This window comes from Oryx dammah, unplaced genomic scaffold (assembly GCF_014754425.2).
Source record: "Oryx dammah isolate SB20612 unplaced genomic scaffold, SCBI_Odam_1.1 HiC_scaffold_21, whole genome shotgun sequence".
NCBI lineage: Eukaryota > Metazoa > Chordata > Mammalia > Artiodactyla > Bovidae > Oryx > Oryx dammah.
In genome coordinates this window covers 56,508,155-56,528,494 of record NW_024070205.1, presented here as the reverse complement: position 1 = coordinate 56,528,494, position 20,340 = coordinate 56,508,155, and positions in this window count along the sequence as shown.

The window sequence follows — 20,340 nt, the reverse complement described above, 5'->3', positions numbered from 1 at the left end:
TAGGATTTGGGTTGTCTCCTGCAGACTGTCTATGTGAAGGACTAAGCATCAACAGACATTTGATGACCAGAATAGGGGTCTATGGCAGAGACCAAATCCAACCCCTTGCTTTTCTCCTGGATGTACAGAGACATGGCATTTCTGTCGTCTTTTATGGTTAGGGGCAACCGTGTTCCTATGTTTAAGCCAGTGGACTATGGATGTTGTGTCTGCCATTCCAGGTCTGGCCCTGACGGTCCTGCATGATGCTCCCTGTCCTCGCTTTTCTCTCATTCGCCAGCTTGGCTCAGAGGATCCAGCAGGAAACTCTGCAGGAGTTGGTGGCGCCTGATGGAAGGAATCTAGACCTGACTTCCTGTGTGAGGCGGAAAAGCCATCCAGCCTGTGCTGGACCATGGCACAAATGAGAAATAAACCTATGTTGTGTTAAGTCACTGAGATTCTCAGGGTGCTTTTTATAGCAGCTTGCTTAACCTCACAGGTGAAATTAGATTTAGAGCAACTGAAGAATCTGCCCAAGGTCATGAAGCTCCCAAGGGGATAGAGCGGAAATACTGAAGAGTAAGCCCCAAAGTCTGTAGAAGAACATGATTAGAATCACCGGGGAACTTTCTCAAAATACAGATCCTTTATCTCGATTCCAAAAGTGCCGTTTCACTGACATGTAGAGAACAAACGTATGGTTGCCAGAGAGGAGAGATGACAGGGAGGGATAGTTAGGGAGGTTGAGATGAATATGTACACACTGCTATATTTAAAATGGATAACCAACAAGGACCTACTGTATAGCACAGGGAACCCTGCTCAATGTTTATGTGGTAGCCTGGAAGGGAGAGGAGTTTGGGGGAGAAGGGATACATGTGAATGTGTGGCTGAGTCCCTTTGCAGTCCCTCTGAAACTATCACAACATTGTCCATCAGCTCTATTCCAATATAAAATAAAATGCTTTTTTAAAAATAAAAATGCTGTTTCTGTAGTTTTCTGTGGGGAGGGGTGCGGAGGCGCTTGAAATCTATTTTCAATCAGCTTCCTGATTAACATTACCTAACTAATGCTGAGAGGCACCGAATGCTACCAATTATTCTAAAACATATATGTTGAATTCCCATGGAGAGATGTCATCTGAGTAGGACGGCCATTCAGTTTATTGTGTAATCTGAGACACTTCTGAGAGTGAAAGGGGAGCTAATAGTAATTACAGTGGGAAACCAGACAAACAATAGGATTTTTACAGGGAAGTTGGCCTATAAGAGCCTATACGCATGGAAGCAAAAGATGAGACAGCTGTGTTTTCTGCTAAAAAAAATTTATTTCCTATTAGGTGAATTTTTAATTTTTCTAGAGCATGCTAGCTGCCATCTGGGTAGGACAAAGGTAGACTTTGAACTAGGGGCAAAGCTGAATTCTAAAGAGAAGTCCTGAAGGGTATTTGGAGGAAGGAGGCTAAAGTGTCTTCTGGAGTTGGAGAAATGAGACCACTACTATCACAACTGCTTATACAGACCTTAGAACCACCAAAGCTTTAAGGAGTAAATACAGGCAGTAGAAAATGATGAGAACAATCCTGATGGAAATCTCTAAGAAGCAGGCAAAGTGCATAGCCAGGATTCAGACTGGGAGAGTGGGAGACTAGCTGTCTTGGTTAATTTTCCAAGAAAGGATTTTGCTCTCTCCTTTGGAAGTCTCTAGTACTCATCCAGTGAGTTGGAAGCCTGAACAGTACCCCCAAAAAAAACCCAGACTCCCAAGAAATAATTCTCCAGAAGACTGCCTTCAGATTACAATGTACAGATGATATTCAAGTGTGAAAAAGAAGTACCAGAGCTTGACTCATATTCACTCTTGGTACCACGAAAAAATAATTTTTGTTCTCAAAAAATTGTCATCTTTAAGTCACTTACTACTTGAGCAATCTGATAGCACCTCAGTCTTTCTAAATCTCAGTTTCTCATCAGTCTAATGTGGATAATTATACCTCTCTCTGCCTACTTTATAAAGGATGACTGGGTGGATCAAACAACATAATACATAAATAGCATGTGTGTGTGTGCTCAGTTGTTCAATCGTGTCCAACTCTCTGTGACCCCATGGACTATAGCCGACCAGGCTCCTCTGTCTATGGGATTCCCCAGGCAAGAATACTGGAGTGGTTTGCCATTTCCTCCTCCAGGGGATCTTCCTGACCCAGGGATCGAACTATGGCAGTCTCCCGCATCTCCTGCATTCGCAAGAGGCGTCTCTACAAGCGAACTGAGCCACCAGGGAAGCCTTTTAATATATAAATAATAGTGCTTTATAAATAGCAAAGCTTACTCAAATGGATGATAATATTAATATAATATTAATTATAATGTTAATAATGTTAACAACAAATATAAAATACACACTGCTATATTTAAAATGGATAACCAATAGGCTCTTTAATTCTTCTTCACTTTCTTCCATAAGGTTGGTGTCATCTGCATATCTGAGGTTATTATTTCTCCCAGGAATCTTGATTCCAGCTTGTGCTTCATTCAGCCCAGCATTTCGCATGATGCACTCTGCATGTAAGTTAAATAAGCAGGGTGACAATATACAGCCTTGACATACTTCTTTCCCGATTTGGAAACAGTCTGTTGTTCCATGTCTGGTTCTAACTGTTGCTTCTTGACCTGCATACAGATTTCTCAGGAGGCAGATCAGGTGATCTGGTATTCCCATCTCCTGAAGAATTTTCCACAGTTTGTTGTGATCCACACAGTCACAGGCTTTGGCATAGTCAGTAAAGTAGAAGTAGATGATTTTCTAGAACTCTCTCGCTTTTTTGATGATCCAGTGGATGTTGACAATTTGATCTCTCATTCCTCTGCCTTTTCTAAATCCAGCATGAACATCTGGAAGTTAACGGTTCACATACTGTTCACATACTACTGAAGGCTTGGAGAATTTTGAGCATTACTTTACTAGCGTGTGAGATGAGTGCAATTGTGTGGTAGTTTGAGCATTCTTTGGCATTGCCTTTCTTTGGGATTGAAATGAAAACTGACCTTTTCCAGTCCTGTGGCCACTGCTGCGACTTCCAAATTTGCTGGCATATTGAGTGCAGCACTTTCACAGCATCATCTTTCAGGATTTGAAATAGCTCAACTGGAATTACATCACCTCCTATAGCTTTATTCATAGTGATGCTTTCTAAGGCCCATTTGACTTCTCACATTCCAGGATGTCTGGCTCTAGGTGAGTGATCACACCATCGTGATTATCTTGGTCGTGAAGATCTTTTTTGTATAGTTCTTCTGTGTATTCTTGCCACCTCTTCTTAATATCTTCTGCTTCTGCTAGGTCTGTATCATTTTTGTTTTTATTGTGCCCATCTTTGCATGAAATGTTCCCTTGATATCTCTAACTTTCTTAAAGAGATCTCTAGTCTTTCCCGTTCTATTGTTTTCCTTTATTTCTTTGCATTGATCATTGAGGGAGGCTTTCTTATCTCTCCTTGCTATTCTTTGGAACTCTGCATTCAAATGGATATAGCTTTCCTTTTCTCCTTTGCTTTTCGCTTCCCTTCTTTTCTCAGCTATTTGTAAGGCCTCCCCAGACAACCATTTTGCCTTTTTGCATTTCTTTTTCTTGGAAATGTTCTTGATCACTGTCTCCTGCACAATGTCATGAACCTCAGTCCATAGTTCTTCAGGCACTCTGTCTGTCAGATCTAATCTCTTGAATCTATTTGTCACTTCCACTGTATAATCATAAGGGATTTGATTTTAGGTCATATCTGAATGGTCTAATGGTTTTCTTTACTTTCTTCAAGTGTGAATTTTGCAATAAGAAGTTCATATAAAGTACCATATCAGATAATAAGAAGTCTCCCAGGGTATATGAACATTTTCTTTGTGAACTGAGTTGATCCTTAAGTGAAAGAAGTAAGCAAACATTCTCCTTTATGTCTGTCAGGTGTATGTGTGTGTATGTTGGATATATCTCCTATGTCAGTATCTCCTGGGGCTGCTTGGTAAAAATGCAGATTCATTCCAGGTTTACTGAATTTCTGGTGGTAGAGGCCAAAAGTCTATAATTTAGGAGGCTTTCCAGATAATTTGTATGTACCGTTTTTGAGATGAAATACTTTAAAAGATGGAACTCTAGGAATTGGCTTCTCCTTGTTTGGAGAATAGCTGGTTATCAAATATTATTGTAATTTGATCCAGGAGGCAGAACCTATCAATATTTCTATGAAGTTGAAAGAGCTCTCCAATAGAACTAGATTTTGCTGTGTGTGGTACTGTGTGATTAAGTATCTGAATTACCAAATGAAGCCAAACTGTGGATCACAGCGCCTGATTGGTTGCTCACAAAGACATAGGAGGGTAGGAAAGTTTCTTGCCTCCATTCTCCAAAAAGCAATCTGAAACTAACCAGTTGGACTTTTCCATCCATTTCACAGGTCCCACTAGAGTTTATGGAGATGGGAATAAATTTCAGGTCCAAAGGATGACTATTCCTTAGACATTAGAGGAATGTCTATTTAATTTCTATTCCTTAGACATTAAAAGAAAAGCATTAAAAACATTTTTCACATCTCTCTTTGTTGGATGTCTCATTCATTTTGAATGAATATTTGTTTCATTCACTCAACAAATATTTATTCTCAGTTGTTATAATATTTATTCTCAGGTTGCTGTGGATCCTGTTGGTCAACAAAGAAAAATTAGTGAACAATATAGACAGCCCTTCAGGATATGTCAGCTCTGGATCCTACTTGTCCAACTTGCTTTCTTATTCCAGCCTAATCTTGGATGTTCCTGTGACGGTTAATTTTATGGGCACTGATACTTGGTCAAACATTTTTTGCCGTGTTTCTAGGATAGTGTTTTGGATGATAGTAATATTTAAATCAGCTCCATAATGTGGGTGGGCCTCATCCAATCAGTTGAAGGCCTGAACAGTACCCAAAAAATAGCCTCCTAAGACATAATTCTCCAGAAGACGGCCCTCAGAATTCATCTGCAATGTTAGTTCTTCCAGGCTCAAAAGCAGACTAGGTTAGACTTGAACTAAAACATCAGCTCTAGTGGGTTAGCATTCTGCCAGCCCACTGTGCCAGTTTTGAACTTGTTAGCTTTCATAATTATGTGATCCAATTCATTGAAATAGATAGATAGATAGCCTGTGGGGGTTTTCCCTCTGCAAACCCTGTTACAATTTCCTAACCTAGTCACTGAATCCAGTATGCATCCAAAGGTTTTCCTCCTAATTCCCCATGGCAGTTACATCTTAACTGAAAGGATAGATGCCAGAATAAAACTTCCATTCTTCATCTGGGATCCCTTAATATAAGCACACAGAGAGCATCAGAGTATTAAGCATATGGGGGAAACAGTGACTCTGGTTCTGAATGGTGAAGGGTAACAGAACCGTCCATCCAAGGTCGTTACAAGGATTCAGTGAGCATCTATGTAAAACCCTTAGCATGGTGCTTCTGGGGCCCTAGCTGCCTCTATCTACTTGTTATGTTGTTCTTTTCCATGAACAATAAAATAATGAAAAGTTTCTGAGAGGAGGTGGAATCTCAGCTCTACCGTTGATGTGTGTTGTCTTTAAAGATCTGAAATGGAGTTTGATTTATGTCTTCAAGTATTTAGAGTTAGGGGAATGGAATTCCAGGTAGAAAGTGGCAAGGGGTGGATCTCTTTAGGGCTCTGGGAAGTGGTAGGATTTGAGTGGCAAGATTAATCTGTGGTAGATATGAAATACAGATCCCTAAGCTGTGACGTATTGAATAATTTATTGCTGATTTTAGCTCACAAAAATCATCGCTGCTTCTTTTACCTCAAACCACTATTTGCCAGAAGAGTTTTGCCTGTGGTTTTCAAACTAAGGTGTTCATCAGAATCACCTGGAGAATTTGTTAAATAAAACACAGGCTATTGGACTTTATTCCCAGAGCTGCTCACTCGGCAGTTCTGGGGAGGGACGCAAGCATTTGCCTTTCTGACAAATTGTGACAAGGAGATGTTGATGCTGTTGGTCCAGGGACCACATTTTGAGAATCACTGTGATGCTGAAAGAGACAACAGTCAAGTGGGAGAACTGCTAGTGAGGAAAAGAAGCAGTTCATTAGCATGCTCAAATCCTGTCTCCTCTGAATTCCTAAGGCAATTATCATCTGCACAATACATCTGGCAATTAAACATGTCTTGCCTTTTGACAACTCTTTTCTTTGCCTGAATGCTATTTACATATTTCTGTTGGTTTTATGCTTAAGGATCAGGCAGGAAGTGAGGCCAGCAATGGGACAACCCAGTGGGAGGAAGGGGTGTAAAGCAGGAAAAGGATAAATAAGGAGAGGATCCACCTGCGGGAAAGTGGAATTGGAGCTGGACCGAGGCTACCTCTTAAGATGCTGAAGGGATAAAGCGAGGAGAAAGAGAATTCACGTGGCATCCAGAAGGCAGAGTATGGGAAAGGGAGGTACCAAAAAAGCTACAGGGTAACCTCATAGAAAAGTGACCCAGCTGCCATGTAAGATAAAGAGGAGGGGGCGTTCATGAAGAATATGATAGCCCCTAAAAAGGGAAGTCAGATATTGTTGGACATTGTCTTTTATCCTCTGCAGAAGAAGGTGCTGATGTGTTGTTTGTTGAAGATGAAAGGGGCTGTTTACTATTAGGAGGTCAAGTTCACAGGCTCAAGCAATTTGAGTCAGCAAGTTCCAGGATCAGGATCAAGGTCAAATGCCTGGGAAAAGTCATTTTTAAAGACACCAAACCAAGAGGAATAGAGCTAGATAGAGCCTGAATGGAAAGAAGGATCAGGCTGTGGGTTGGTTTGAAAGAAATAGAATTGGATTCTTGAGATGCGGTTGTTGTCCTTTAGTCTGTAAGTCATGTTCAACTCTTTGTGACCCCATGGACTGTGGCCCGCCAGACTCCTCTGTCCATGGGATTTCCCAGGCAAGAAAGACTATTGGAGTGGGTTGTCCTTTCCTCCTCCAGGGCATCTTCCCATCTCAGGGGTCAAACTCACATCTCCTGAATTGGCAGGGGGATTCTTTATCACTGAACCGCCAGGAAAGCCCTTGAGATGGGGTGGTCTGTGTTTTATTTTGCATTTTGCTATGCTCTTTCCTTTTGTGGACAGTTGCAAGCTGCAGCCTTTCTCAACTGCATCTGACAGGTGAATTAATTTGGAGTGCTAGCAGGCTCAGGAAATTCTCAGGAAGCACTAGCAGCCGGAGATGTCCTAGATATGGGGGCAAGACCCTAAAGGTGCCATCACATTTGGGCCAGGACTACTATTTCACATTTGAAAAACAAATGAAAGAGATTCTGGTGAAAAGCTGTGATTTCCTTTCTACCCACAATCCTATTTCCCAGAAACAAGATTTTTAAATTGTTTCTGTTTTTGGTTCTTTGGATAAATCCAAATATTTAAATAACGTGCGTGTGTTCCTTTTTCTTGATTTATATACATAACACATTTGTTGACTCCTCAGTATGAAAGTTGAATATTTAACTTAACAACATAACTCCATTTCCCCTCCTTGTCTTCATACCAATGTTGGTTGTTTTTAGTTCTTCTAAACTAAACCTTCACACCTGATTATTTAATACACTGAGATTTCTATTTCCTGTTATGTCCCTTCGCATAGGATTGCTAGATTTTCCAGTTCCTAAAATGAAGATATTTTATTCCTTATCTTTTCTATTATTTTTTTCTCTGTCCCCATTTCATCCTACACTCTGGTCAGATCTTTCTACTTTTACATTGTGTCAAAATTGTTAACATTTACTTTCCATGAACTAATTAAATAAAATTGGTCCTAGCTTCATGGTCAAATAGTTATTCTTTTTTACAGTGCATCAGTTGCTTAAAATCTCCTAGATGATCTTAATATTTGATCTATGACTTTTTTGGGGGCGCTCTGTTTTTCCTAGAGTTTCTAGTTCTCTGTTTCCTTTTCTTATAATTTATCGTACATTCAAGTTTTCCAGTCTTTACCTCATTTTATCTACTCTGTAGTATCTTTTTCCAGAGACCTGCCTCCTCCTGGAGTTTTCAGGTTAATTTAGGCTAACTCCCAGCTGACATCTTAGAAGTTTCCACTCTGCCTTCCTGAGTTGGATTCTCTGGAGTCCGCATCATCTCTTTCTTGGTTTATTTCCATTTGCTGAGACTATCAGTGAGTATTGGGTTGGCCAGAAAGTTCCTTTGGGTTTTTAAGATGGCACAGAAAACCCCAAACAAACTTTTTGGCAAGCCCAATAATTTCTTAAGAAAGGATGCAGCTTTGTATCTTCAAAAATACCTCCTACTCTCACACTTGCCTAATAATGTCATATGTACAGACTTCAGATTAAAAAACTGTTTTAAAGACACATATTTGAATATCCATGGGGCTTCCCAGGTGTCTCTTTTCCTTAAGATTTGTATATGTCTGACATTGAATCAGATCTTTCAGACAGTCCTTCTTCTATTTTTTCCGAGAGATTTTCTTGGTTTTATTTCCAGTTATTATATTGACAAAATTTTTTCGTATTCGATGGACCTAGGAGGTATCATGCTTAGTGAAATAAATCAGGGAGAAAGACAAATACTCTTTTACCATTTATACATGGAATCTAGTAAAAAATAAATGAATGTATATAATAAAAAAAAAAAAAACAGATTCAAAGATCTAGAAAACAAACTAGTGGTTACCCATAAAGAGAAGGAAGAGGGAACGGATATGGAGGAATAAAGGGTTAAGAAACACAGCTACTATGCATAAAATAAATAAGCAACAAGGATATACTGTACAGCACATGGAAACAGGCCATTATTTTTAATAACTTTAAATGGAGTATAATATATAAAAATATTGAATCACTATGTTGACACTTAACACCTAAACTAAGATTGTAAATCAACACTATAAACAATTTAAAAAGATCTTTAACAGTTTTCTGATGCTTGTTTCTTTTCATGCTATCATATTCTTGTTTAAGAGAGTAACATATTCACTTATCTGTTGGTTTTTGACACTTTCATTTCTTCAGAGGTTCTGCATGCGTGTTGAGAAGGAAGAGCAACACGAATAGAAATAGCCTGGGTCCTTGCCACCATGGGACCTCCCTGTCCGTACAGGGATGTTCATACTCAGACTTTCCCAGAAAGACAAATAAAGCTCTATCTTTGTTATTATTATTCTATTATTAGCTGCACGGGTCTTCATTGCTGCCTGCAGGCCTGCTCTAGTTGCCCTGAGCAGGGGCTTCCCTCTCGCTGCGATGCACAGGCTTACTCCTTGCAGTGGCTTCTCTTGTTGCAGAGCATGGGCTCTAGAGCCTGGGCTTCAGTGGTTGTGGCACACAAGTGCACAGGCTTAGTTGCTCCTCGGCATGTGGGATCTTCTTGGACCAGGGATCAAACCCATGTCCTCTGCACTGGCAGGCAAATTCTTAACCACTAGACCATCAGGGCAGTCCCTGGGTTTTCTTTTACAGGCAATGAAGTAGCATTGTAAAAATGACATGGTAAGATTGTTCAGTGAGCCTGGAGGTGAAACAAATGACAAGAGTTTTATGATCAGAGTGGATTCGTAGCTCTGCCCCACAATAGAGGCATGCGTCTCAGGTAGCAGATCCTTGCACTCATGTAAAGGGCGACCTCCTTCCTCTCAATGCTTTGGATGGGAGCTCATTCTAAGTTGCCAGTCATCTTTCTCATATCCTAGCTTCTCAACAAACATGGTATGAAGCAGTCAATTCATTTTCATATTTCAGTCATATTTCAGTATTCCTTTCTTAAAACCACTCGAGAGTCCTCATTCTCTTCATAACTGGTTGATGGATCATCTGCAAACTTACCGTTTTTCTTGCCATTTTTCTCACTGATTCCCAACACATATTCTGCATGTGGGCCAGACTGAACCATTAGCTGTTCCTGTACTCACCCTGGCTCCTGCTTCCTCTTTTGCTTATACTTCCCAGCAGTCTGGAATGCGCTTCTTTCCATCTCTGCTCACTGAAATCCTATCCACCCTTGGGGACTTAGTTCCAATGTCACTTTCTGCCTTAGGCCTTTTCTGAGTCCCTGCAGGAGTTGGGATCTCTTTCTCTGCTGTGCCTTTGACCTTTATCATCCCCTGCCTGGCACATTTGTTGCTCTTTGCGTGTCTGGGGATACTCCTCAACCGAGGACAAGAAACTTCACCTTTGACCTCTCCAACAGTGCCTGGCTTTAGCAGGCTTTCTTCTGAAGGGATCTGTGAGTCTATTTAAAATGGGACTAACTGTTCTTGTCAGGCTGATGGGAACTTGCTTCTGAAAAAAGAGACAATGACAGAAACAGTTAACAATAGACAGTACTGGCAATCAGTTGGGATAACATAATCCTAAATTATATATTATATATATATGTACATATATATGAATGTATGTATGTATGTCTATTTTTTTACTAAGAGAAATATTCCTCATTCAGGCATAGCAGAAAATCTCTTTGATATGGAAAAGGCAATGAACAGTTTTTATTTTTATGAAAAAAAGAGAATTAAGTAAAGTAGCAGCTGAACTCATGAACAAGTCGTGAGTCAGAGTCTGAAGCAGAGACTGAGTCCAAAATTTACAGTAAGGCTATCAAAAACTTAGCAGAATTAAGTGAATAAAACAAAAATTTCATAGATTTACATCATTGTTTCATAAATTTTCTCCACTTGGTAATTCTCAGTGAGTAACTGATATAGCAAATTAAAGTTTAATTTAACAAATTCCAGTTTCTTTGCTTGTGGTTCTTAAATATCTGGTCCCTTGTTGGCATAGCTTAAGCTCTATAGTGAGAACATGTTAGTTGAATTTTACAGATCAGTCAGAAATCTCTCAAACCTTCAAAATATTATTTAAAAAATTTTAATTGACGTATAGTTAAATAAGCAGGGTGACAATATACAGCCTTGACGTACTCCTTTTCCTATTTGGAACCAGTCTGTTGTTTCATGTCCAGTTCTAACTGATGCTTCCTGACCTGCATATAGGTTTCTCAAGAGGCAGATTAGGTGGTCAAATATTCCCATCTCATGAAGAATTTTCCACAGTTTATTGTGATCCACACAGTCAAAGGCTTTGGCACAGTCAATAAAGCAGGTATAGATGTTTTCCTGGAACTCTCTTGCTTTTTCCATGATCCAGCGGATGTTGGCAATTTGATCTCTGGTTCCTCTGCCTTTTCTAAAACCAGTTTGAACATCAGGGAGTTCACAGTTCACGTATTGCTGAAGCCTGGCTTGGACAATTTTGAGCATTACTTTACTAGCATGTGAGATGAGTGCAATTGTGCAGTAGTTTGAGCATTCTTTGGCATTGCCTTTCTTTGGGATTGGAATGAAGACTGACCTTTTCCAGTCCTGTGGCCACTGCTGAGTTTTCCAAATTTGCTGGCATATTGAGTGCAGCACTTTCACAGCATCATCTTTCAGGATTTGAAATAGCTCAACTGGAATTCCATCACCTCCACTAGCTTTGTTCGTAGTGATGCTTTCTAAGGCCCACTTGACTTCACATTCCAAGATGTCTGGCTCTAGATTAGTGATCACATCATCATGATTATCTGGGTCATGAAGATCTTTTTGGTACAGTTCTTCCATGTATTCTTGCCACCTCTTCTTAATATCTTCTGCTTCTGTTAGGTCCATACCATTTGTGTCCTTTATCGAGCCCATCTTTGCATGAAATGTTCCCTTGGTATCTCTAATTTTCTTGAAGAGATTTCTAGTCTTTCCCATTCTGTTGTTTTCCTCTATTTCTTTGCATTGATCACTGAAGAAGGCTTTCTTATCTCTTCTTGCTATTCTTTGGAACTCTGCATTCAGATGCTTATATCTTTCCTTTTCTCCTTTGCTTTTCGCCTCTCTTCTTTTCACAGCTATTTGTAAGGCCTCCCCCGACAGCCATTTTGCTTTTGTACATCATGAGAAATGCTGGACTGGAAGAAACACAAGCTGGAATCAAGATTGCTGGGATAAATATCAATAACCTCAGATATGCAGATGACACCACCCTTATGGCAGAAAGTGAAGAGGAACTAAAAAACCTCTTGATGAAAGAGGAGAGCGAAAAAGTTGGCTTAAAGCTCAACATTCAGAAAACGAAGATCATGGCATCCGGTCCCATCACTTCACGGGAAATAGATGGGGAAACAGTGGAAACAGTGTCAGACTTTATTTTGGGGGCTCCAAAATCACTGCAGAGGGTGACTGCAGCCATGAAATTAAAAGACGCTTACTCCTTGGAAGGAAAGTTATGACCAACCTAGATAGTATATTCAAAAGCAGAGACGTTACTTTGCCGACTAAGGTCCGTCTAGTCAAGGCTATGGTTTTTCCTGTGGTCATGTATGGATGTGAGAGTTGGACTGTGAAGAAGGCTGAGAGCCGAAGAATTGATGCTTCTGAACTGTGGTGTTGGAGAAGACTCTTGAGAGTCCCTTGGACTGCAAGGAGATCCAACCAGTCCATTCTGAAGGAGAGCAGCCCTGGGATTTCTTTGGAAGGAATGATGCTAAAGCTGAAGCTCCAGTACTTTGGCGACCTAATGCGAAGAGTTGACTCATTGGAAAAGATTCTGATGCTGGGAGGGATTGGGGGCAGGAGGAGAAGGGGACGACCGAGGATGAGATGGCTGGATGGCATCACGGACTCGATGGATGTGAGTCTGAGTGAACTCTGGGAGATGGTGATGGACAGGGAGGCCTGGCGTGCTGCGATTCATGGGATCACAAAGAGTCGAACAGAACTGAGCGACTGAACTGAACTGAACTGAAGTATAGTTGATTTACAATGTTGTATTCATTTCAGGTGTACAGCAAAGTGATTCAGTTATATATATATGAATACATAAATATTCAGATTCTTTTACATTATAGATAATTAAAACATATTGATATAATTCCCTGTGCTATACGGTAAGTCCTTGTTATTCATCTATTTTATATATAGTAGTATGTGTATTTTAATTCCAAACTCCTAAATTATCCCTCCCCACTTTCCCTTTGATAACCGTAAGTTTCTTTCCTATGTCTGTGTTTTTGTTTTGTAAATAAGTTCATTTGTATCAATTTTTAGATCTATTATATGTAATGTTCTTGTTTAGCTGCTAAGTTGTGTCTGACTTTTTTGTGACCCCAGGGACCACAGCCTGCCAGTATCATATGGTATTCGTCTTTCTCTCTCTGACTTTTACTTCACTTAGTATGACAATCTCTAGGTCCATCTATGTTGCTGCAAATAGCATTATTTCATTCTTTTTTATGGCTACTATTCCATTGTGTGTGTGTGTGTATGTGTATGTGTGTGTGTGTGTGTGTGTGTTCTTCCCTTGTGGCTCAGCTGTTAAAGAATCTGCCTGCATGCAGGAGACCTGGGTTCGATCCCTGAGTTGGGAAGATCCCCTGGAGAAGGGAAAGATTACCCACTCCAGTATCAACCAATATATATATATATATATACACAACACCATATCTTCCTTATCCATTCATCTTTTTTCCCCTGTTTTTGGCATTGCTCTGCAGCATTTGGGATCTTAACTCCCCATTTTGTGCCCCATGTATTGGGAGTTTGAGCCCAGTTGAACTTGTGCCCCCTGTATTGGGAGTTCAGAGTCTTAACAACTGGACTGCCAGTAAGTTCCTGTCTATTCACCTGTTTGTGGACATTCAGGTTGTGTCCATGTCTTCCCTATCGTAAACAATGCTCCTAAGAACACTGCATGCATGTATCTTCTTGAATTATCAAAGCACTATGGTATTACGGCAGAGGCTTTCCAGGGTGGCCCAGCTCCAAATCCCTGTTCAGTTTGTTCTCACTCCTACCTAGAATTTTTTTTTTTTAAAGACACTTTTGACTACTAGACTTCAAAGAATCTACTAGATTCTTCAAAGACTACTAGACTTCTTGCCTTTCAATACCACTTGACCTTGACCAAATGACCTCCTTTCTTATAAAAATAGACGTAATTGCCTTCTGAAGACTCCGCATTCAGTTCAGCTCAGTTCAGTTCAGTTGCTCAGTTGTGTCCGACTCTTTGTGACCCCATGAATTGCAGCACGCCAGGCCTCCCTGTCCATCACCATCTCCCGGAGTTCACTCAGACTCACATCCATCGAGTCCGTGATGCCATCCAGCCATCTCATCCTCTGTCGTCCCCTTTTCCTCCGACCCCCAATCCCTCCCAGCATCAGAATCTTTTCCAATGAGTCAACTCTTTGCATGAGGTGGCCCAAGTACTGGAGCTTCAGCTTTAGCATCATCCCTTCCAAAGAACACCCTGGGCTGATCTCCTTCAGAATGGACTGGTTGAATCTCCTTGCAGTCCAACTCCACATTAATGATTCCAATCTCCTCTGCTGTGAAGACTCGTGATATCCCTGCATGGTGTGCCTATCACACTGAAAGCACTAAAGGAAGGCAAATTGCCTGATCATTCTCTTCTCTGGTCCAGGCAACAGGAAGCACCAACCAGTTAGGGAAACCAGAACCATTCCAGGTGAGCAGGTTGGAATTGTTCTTGAGGGTGAAAAAAAAACCAGATTTTTGATTTGAAAGCAACAGAAGGAATAAATACTTAGAAGGCCATTTGGATGACTCTTTGCAAAAGCAGGAATCAGAGAAGCTGGTGTTTCAGTGAGCTGGGCTCTGCTGGGCAAGTGCAGGTCCTTGCTGGAGGGACACGGTTAGTTTCTGCCACCACCAGGGCTGCCACATTCTGCCACATTCCAGGATCCTGAAATTTGAAATCAAAAAGTAAATTTTTCTAGTATTTAGATCCAGTTTTTGGATCCTCTGTCTTCCTTTGCCACAAAAGGTGCTTTTTATGCTCCATTTTCTCTCATCTGTCTCCTTAAATGTAAGATATGTCCCTTGGGCGTAAACTCCAAAGACATCACCAACATCAAGAAAATCTTAAAAAAAAAAAAAAAGAAAGAAAGTCAGAGTAGCTGTAAATATGTTGAATTTGACCATCATCCTGTAGTAGTTCAAAGTGGAGAATGATCATCACAAGATTTATAAGAGGTATTTTCCTCCTCTTATATACTTCACAAGCCTGTCATTATTCCTGCCTCCACTAAGAGGAATACTAAGTATTCCTAACTAACTAACTAAGAGGAATAGTAACTAAGAAGAATACTATAAAACGTTCCCTCCATGAGGCACCAAAGGTCATCCTTTCCCCTCCACTCCCCAGAAATATGGTGCTGTAACCATCTTTGGCTATTCCAGAGACACATAAATGGTAAAGCTCAGATCCTCTTCTTTTTTGTTGTTGTTAAAATTCTTTAATTTTAAAAATTGTGGTAAAATACACATAACATGAAATTTACCATCCCAGCTATTCATAAGTGTACAGTTCAGTTGCATGAAGGACATTCACACTGATATGCAACTGTCGCCACCATCCATCTCCAGGACTTGTTTCATCTTGCAAAACTGAAGCTCTGCACCCATTGAACAATACCTCCTTATTTCTCTCACCCCAGCTCCTGGTAACCACTGATCTATTTTCTGTCTCTCTGAATTTGACCACTCTAAGTACTTGAAATAAGTTGAAAGAAACAGTATAGTTCTTTTGTAACTGGCTTATTTCACTTAGCATAGTATCTTTAAGGTTCATACATGCAGTAGCTTGTGTCAGACTTTCCTTCTTTTTTAAAGCTTAAGAATATTCCACTACATATACATACACATATACATTTTGTTTACTGTTCATTCACTGAAGGACAGTTGGGTTGCTTCCACCCTTTGGCTGCTATGAACATAATTTTGCTTCCTCTTCTTTTGAGAGGATGTGAAAAAGAGTTGGGAGGATGGTTAGGAAAAAAAAATACAGAGTAAGATAATTTTGTTCTTCTTGAATATATATCATAAAAATTCAAGCAATTCTGAAAAGTGTAAGTCAGTCTAAATCTACTACTAACAAAAAATAATTTGTTGCATGTTAGTGACCTTCTTTCTAGTTATCTCAGCATATATCCATGCCAGATATATTGATATTTTATGTAAATGAATTGTCTTTAATATTGTTCAGTAACCCCAATTTCTTTCAGCTTTACACTGTGAACTTCTACTCTTATTAATAAAATGTACTTTTATGCCATATTTTTCATGGCTGCTTTTATGGATGTACCATAATATTATTTATCCAATCTTCTATTGAAGAACCAGTTTCCTTTAAGTGACTTCCTTTGTTTTTTCCAATGTAATTTAGTATTAAGGAATAAAGTGACAAATATTATGATAATTTGTCTTTGCGATCCTGTTTCATAAGTTCCTAGAATTGGGTTTAAGTGAAAAGACTTAAACTAACATTTTATATATTTGCCAAGAACAATTTGTTTATGTGAAAACTCTGATGTCTTAGATCTCTTATTCTTATATATTTATCTATGACAAAACACATACTTCATGTACTAAATGACAGAGTAAGAACTTTCTAGATCTTTTTTTGGGGAACACTCTATGGGAGGGAAGATAGAGACACTGGGTTATATCAAAATATTGTATTGGAGGGATTTCTCTGAGAAAATCCACACTCCCCATGCAGGCTGCCCGGGTTTGGTCCCTGCTGGGGACAAAACTAGATCTCACATGCCACAACTAAAAGGAAAAAAAAAAAAATCACGAATGTAGCAACAAAGATTGAAGGTCTCACATGCCACAGCTAAAGCCTGGTGAAGCCAGGTAAATATAATAAAAATATATATTTTAAAAATATTATATTGTATATGAATACATGTCAATGCAATGTAATAGAGAAAGTTAGATGTTACCATTCTTGTGAGCTCAACAAAGGAATGTAGATACGGTCATCGTAAAGGGGAAATGATTATAAATTTAGTCATAATTTGTTTTAATCCAGAATGCCAATCAAACCCAAAACTAGTACATAGCAGATCGAATCATGGCATCCAAAGTGCTTAATTGGCCAGTTTTGTTACTAAAAGTGGCTTAATTGTAGAACCTATTGGCAAATCACATTTTAAAAAACTTACAGGTGTTGGTTTTACACTTTTCAAATGGCCTATTGCTCCATCTGCTAAAGGTATGGTGAGTAGGATCCACCTATCTGTGGAAGGGGACAAGTAAGGGCTTCACAAGAATTCTGATCATCAGCGAGAGGGCCAAAATTTGAAACAAGCTTTTAACTTGGGGGAGAGTCTGGGATAGAAGTGGTACTCTTTCATGGGACAAGTTTCCAAGAAAAGAAATGGAGGTGGAGATTTGCAGGCAGGAAGTTTTGGGGGGAATGTCTTAGGAACAACACCTGTAAGAATATGAGGGAAGCAGGATTCATCAGAGGGAGAAGTACAATTGTAATACCATTGTAATAAAGGTCTCATCCAGGGCTTCCCAGGTGGTTCAGTGGTAAAGAATCTGCCTGCCAAGCGAGAGACACGGGTTCAATCTGTGGGTCAGGAAGACCCTTGAAGTAGGAAATGGCAACCCACTCTAGTATTCTTGCCTTCAAAATCCCATGGACAGAGGCACCTGGTGGGCTTCAGTCCATGGGGTTGCAAAGAGTCAGACACAATTTAGTGACTAAATGACAACAACAGAGGTCTCATCCAAATCCCACAGTGAACTCTGAAGCTTCCATGACCATTCAGAAATGTCCCAAATGAGGTAAGGGGCCACCTCCCACATTGAACAGCCCTTGGGTATGGACAGCCCACAAAGGGCTACAATCTTGGGCAAGGCAGGTCCCTTTGGTTGAAGGCAGTCCTGAAGGGAGGATGTGGATGACATATCATGGCATCTCCTACAGACTCTAACCAGAAGTTCAGCTATATGAACCAAGGAGACAATACCTTGGTTGACAGAGAGACACCCTTAGTTCACCCCAATCACACCCCATGCTGCTGCTGCTGCTAAGTTGCTTCAGTCGTGTCTGACTCTGTGCGACCCCATAGATGGCAGCCCACCAGGCTCCTCTGTCCCCAGGATTCTCCAGGCAAGAACACTGGAGTGGGTTGCCATTTCCTTCTCCAAAGCATGAAAGTGAAAAGTGAAAGTGAAGTCACTGAATCGTGTCCAACTCTCAGCCACCCCATGGACTGCAGCCTACCAGGCTCCTCCATCCATGGGATTTTCCAGGCAAGAGTACTGGAGTGAGGTGCCATTGTCTTCTCCCATACCACCAGATTAATTTCACGTCTTCCCCTTCCACCATCACCTCACTTCCATTTCATCTCACCTCAACACAGAAACACACACTGAAGTAAATGAGTCGCCAGCATCACCCAGGATTGAGTCAGTAATCCAGTAGGGTGAGACACTGAGGATGAAGCTCTTTCCTGCTCACAGCTGAGCAGGAAAGACAAGAAAGGCATGGACTCCAAGAGCAAACTATGAAAAGAATCACCTTTAAAAACCAGAGATTTAAAGATCTCATATGCAGAGGCCATATAAAATATTTGTGTATTTCTATTTTTAATAAGAAATTTCAACTCTTAAGCAACCCCTTCAGTAACATAACGTATCACTATGAAAACAAGCCCAGCACCATCATAAAATATTCATTTGTTCATTCTTTTTAGTTGTTGTTCAGTCATGTCCAACTCTTTGCAACCTCATGGACTGTAGCATGCAAGGCTGCCCTGTCCTTCACCATCTCCCGGAGTTTGCTCAAATTCATGCCCACTGAATCAGTGATGCCATCCAACCATCTCATCCTCTGTCGTCCCTTCTCCTCCTGCCTTCAATCTTTCCCAGCATCAGGGTCTTTTCCAATGAGTCAGCTCTTTGCATCAGGTGGCCAAAGTATTGGAGTTTTAGCTTCAGCATCAGTCCTTTCAATGAATATTCAGGGTGGATTTCCTTTAGGATTGACTGGTTTGATCTCCTTATAGTCCAACTCTCAAGAGTCTTCTACAATGCCACAGTTTAAAAGCATCAGTTCTTCAGCACTCAGCCTTCTTTATGGTCCAACTCTCACATCCATACATGACTACTGGAAAAACCATAGCCTTGACTAGATGGACCTTTGTTGGCAAAGTAATGTCTCTGCTTTTGAATATGCTGTCTTCAATACTCATTCTCTAAATATTTTAAAATTGATCATTATATGCCAGCACTGAGCTAGACTCCAAATTATCCAAAACAAATAAAACACAGTTCCTGCTTTCAAGGAGTTCACAGGTAGATGGGGAGACAGACAAGACAGGACCTTCGAATGAGTGTTGGTTCCCAAGCATGCTGGAGACATAGCGGGTGCCTTATTTTGGAGTAGAGGCCATGAAAAAAAGGCTTTCTGTTCTGCATTTCTGTCAACATTGCATTTAGCAATAGTTGAAATGGGTGTTTTTCATGTTTGGCAGGGTGGTCTGGAATGTAAGCTTAAGATCTGGTTAAAGTTATCTGGTTTTCAGAACAGAAAAAAAAATGCATTATAGTATAAAAGATGGTAACTATAGTCAGTGATTAAGCAATGCCCTTCTAAGATTATCTAAAAGTAACTGTAGACAGCAATTAAGCAGTATCCTTTTAAGATTATTGAAGAGTTGGGTTAGGTGTACTGCTAAAATATTTTGGAACTCTAAGAATTTCTGAAACAGAACATGTCTTTCCAAGTTTCTACCTTTGTATTCACTTGTTCTCTTTTATGTTCTTCTGTCCTAGGAATTAAGCACTTTCTTATGTAGCCAATTCTGTGGTTGCAATTGGGAGCTAAGTTTCCTGCATCTCCAGCATTCAGATTTTAGGATTTGTATTTGTTTATATCTTATTCGGGAAGTACTCTATCAAGTTTTTCATACCATGCATTACTTCCTATTATACCGTATAATTTACTATTTTATTATTTATTGTCTGTCTAACCCTGCTAGAAAGTAAATACCACAAGAGCAAAGATTTTGTTTTGCTTTGTTTTGTTCATAGTTGTAGCTCCACTGCCTAAAATAGTACCTGGCACATAGCATGTACTTCATAAATATTTATTGACTGAATGAAATAAAACATAAAGAGGAAAGATTTTGCTGAGATCACTGACAATAATGTGCTATGAACTGAAGAATATAAATAACTCAATAATATGCATCCCCTAAATAAATTAAAATATAATGTTTGTATGTTCATCACTTGTATGTCCATAGAAGGATCCATCTATAGCTTTTGAACTTCAAGGTTATCCTCTATAGTGTTAGGTTTTCTAATTCAGATTTCCCTGGTCAGACCCACCTTACCATCTATTGCTTAGGCCGATTATGATATGGTTCATTTTACATGGACGTATTATAACTTCTTTGAGACTATTTGGGCACAAATATGGAAAAACAAATCAAGTCAAGGTGGAGTTAGAGAGGAGCTTATTGCATTTGCACATCCA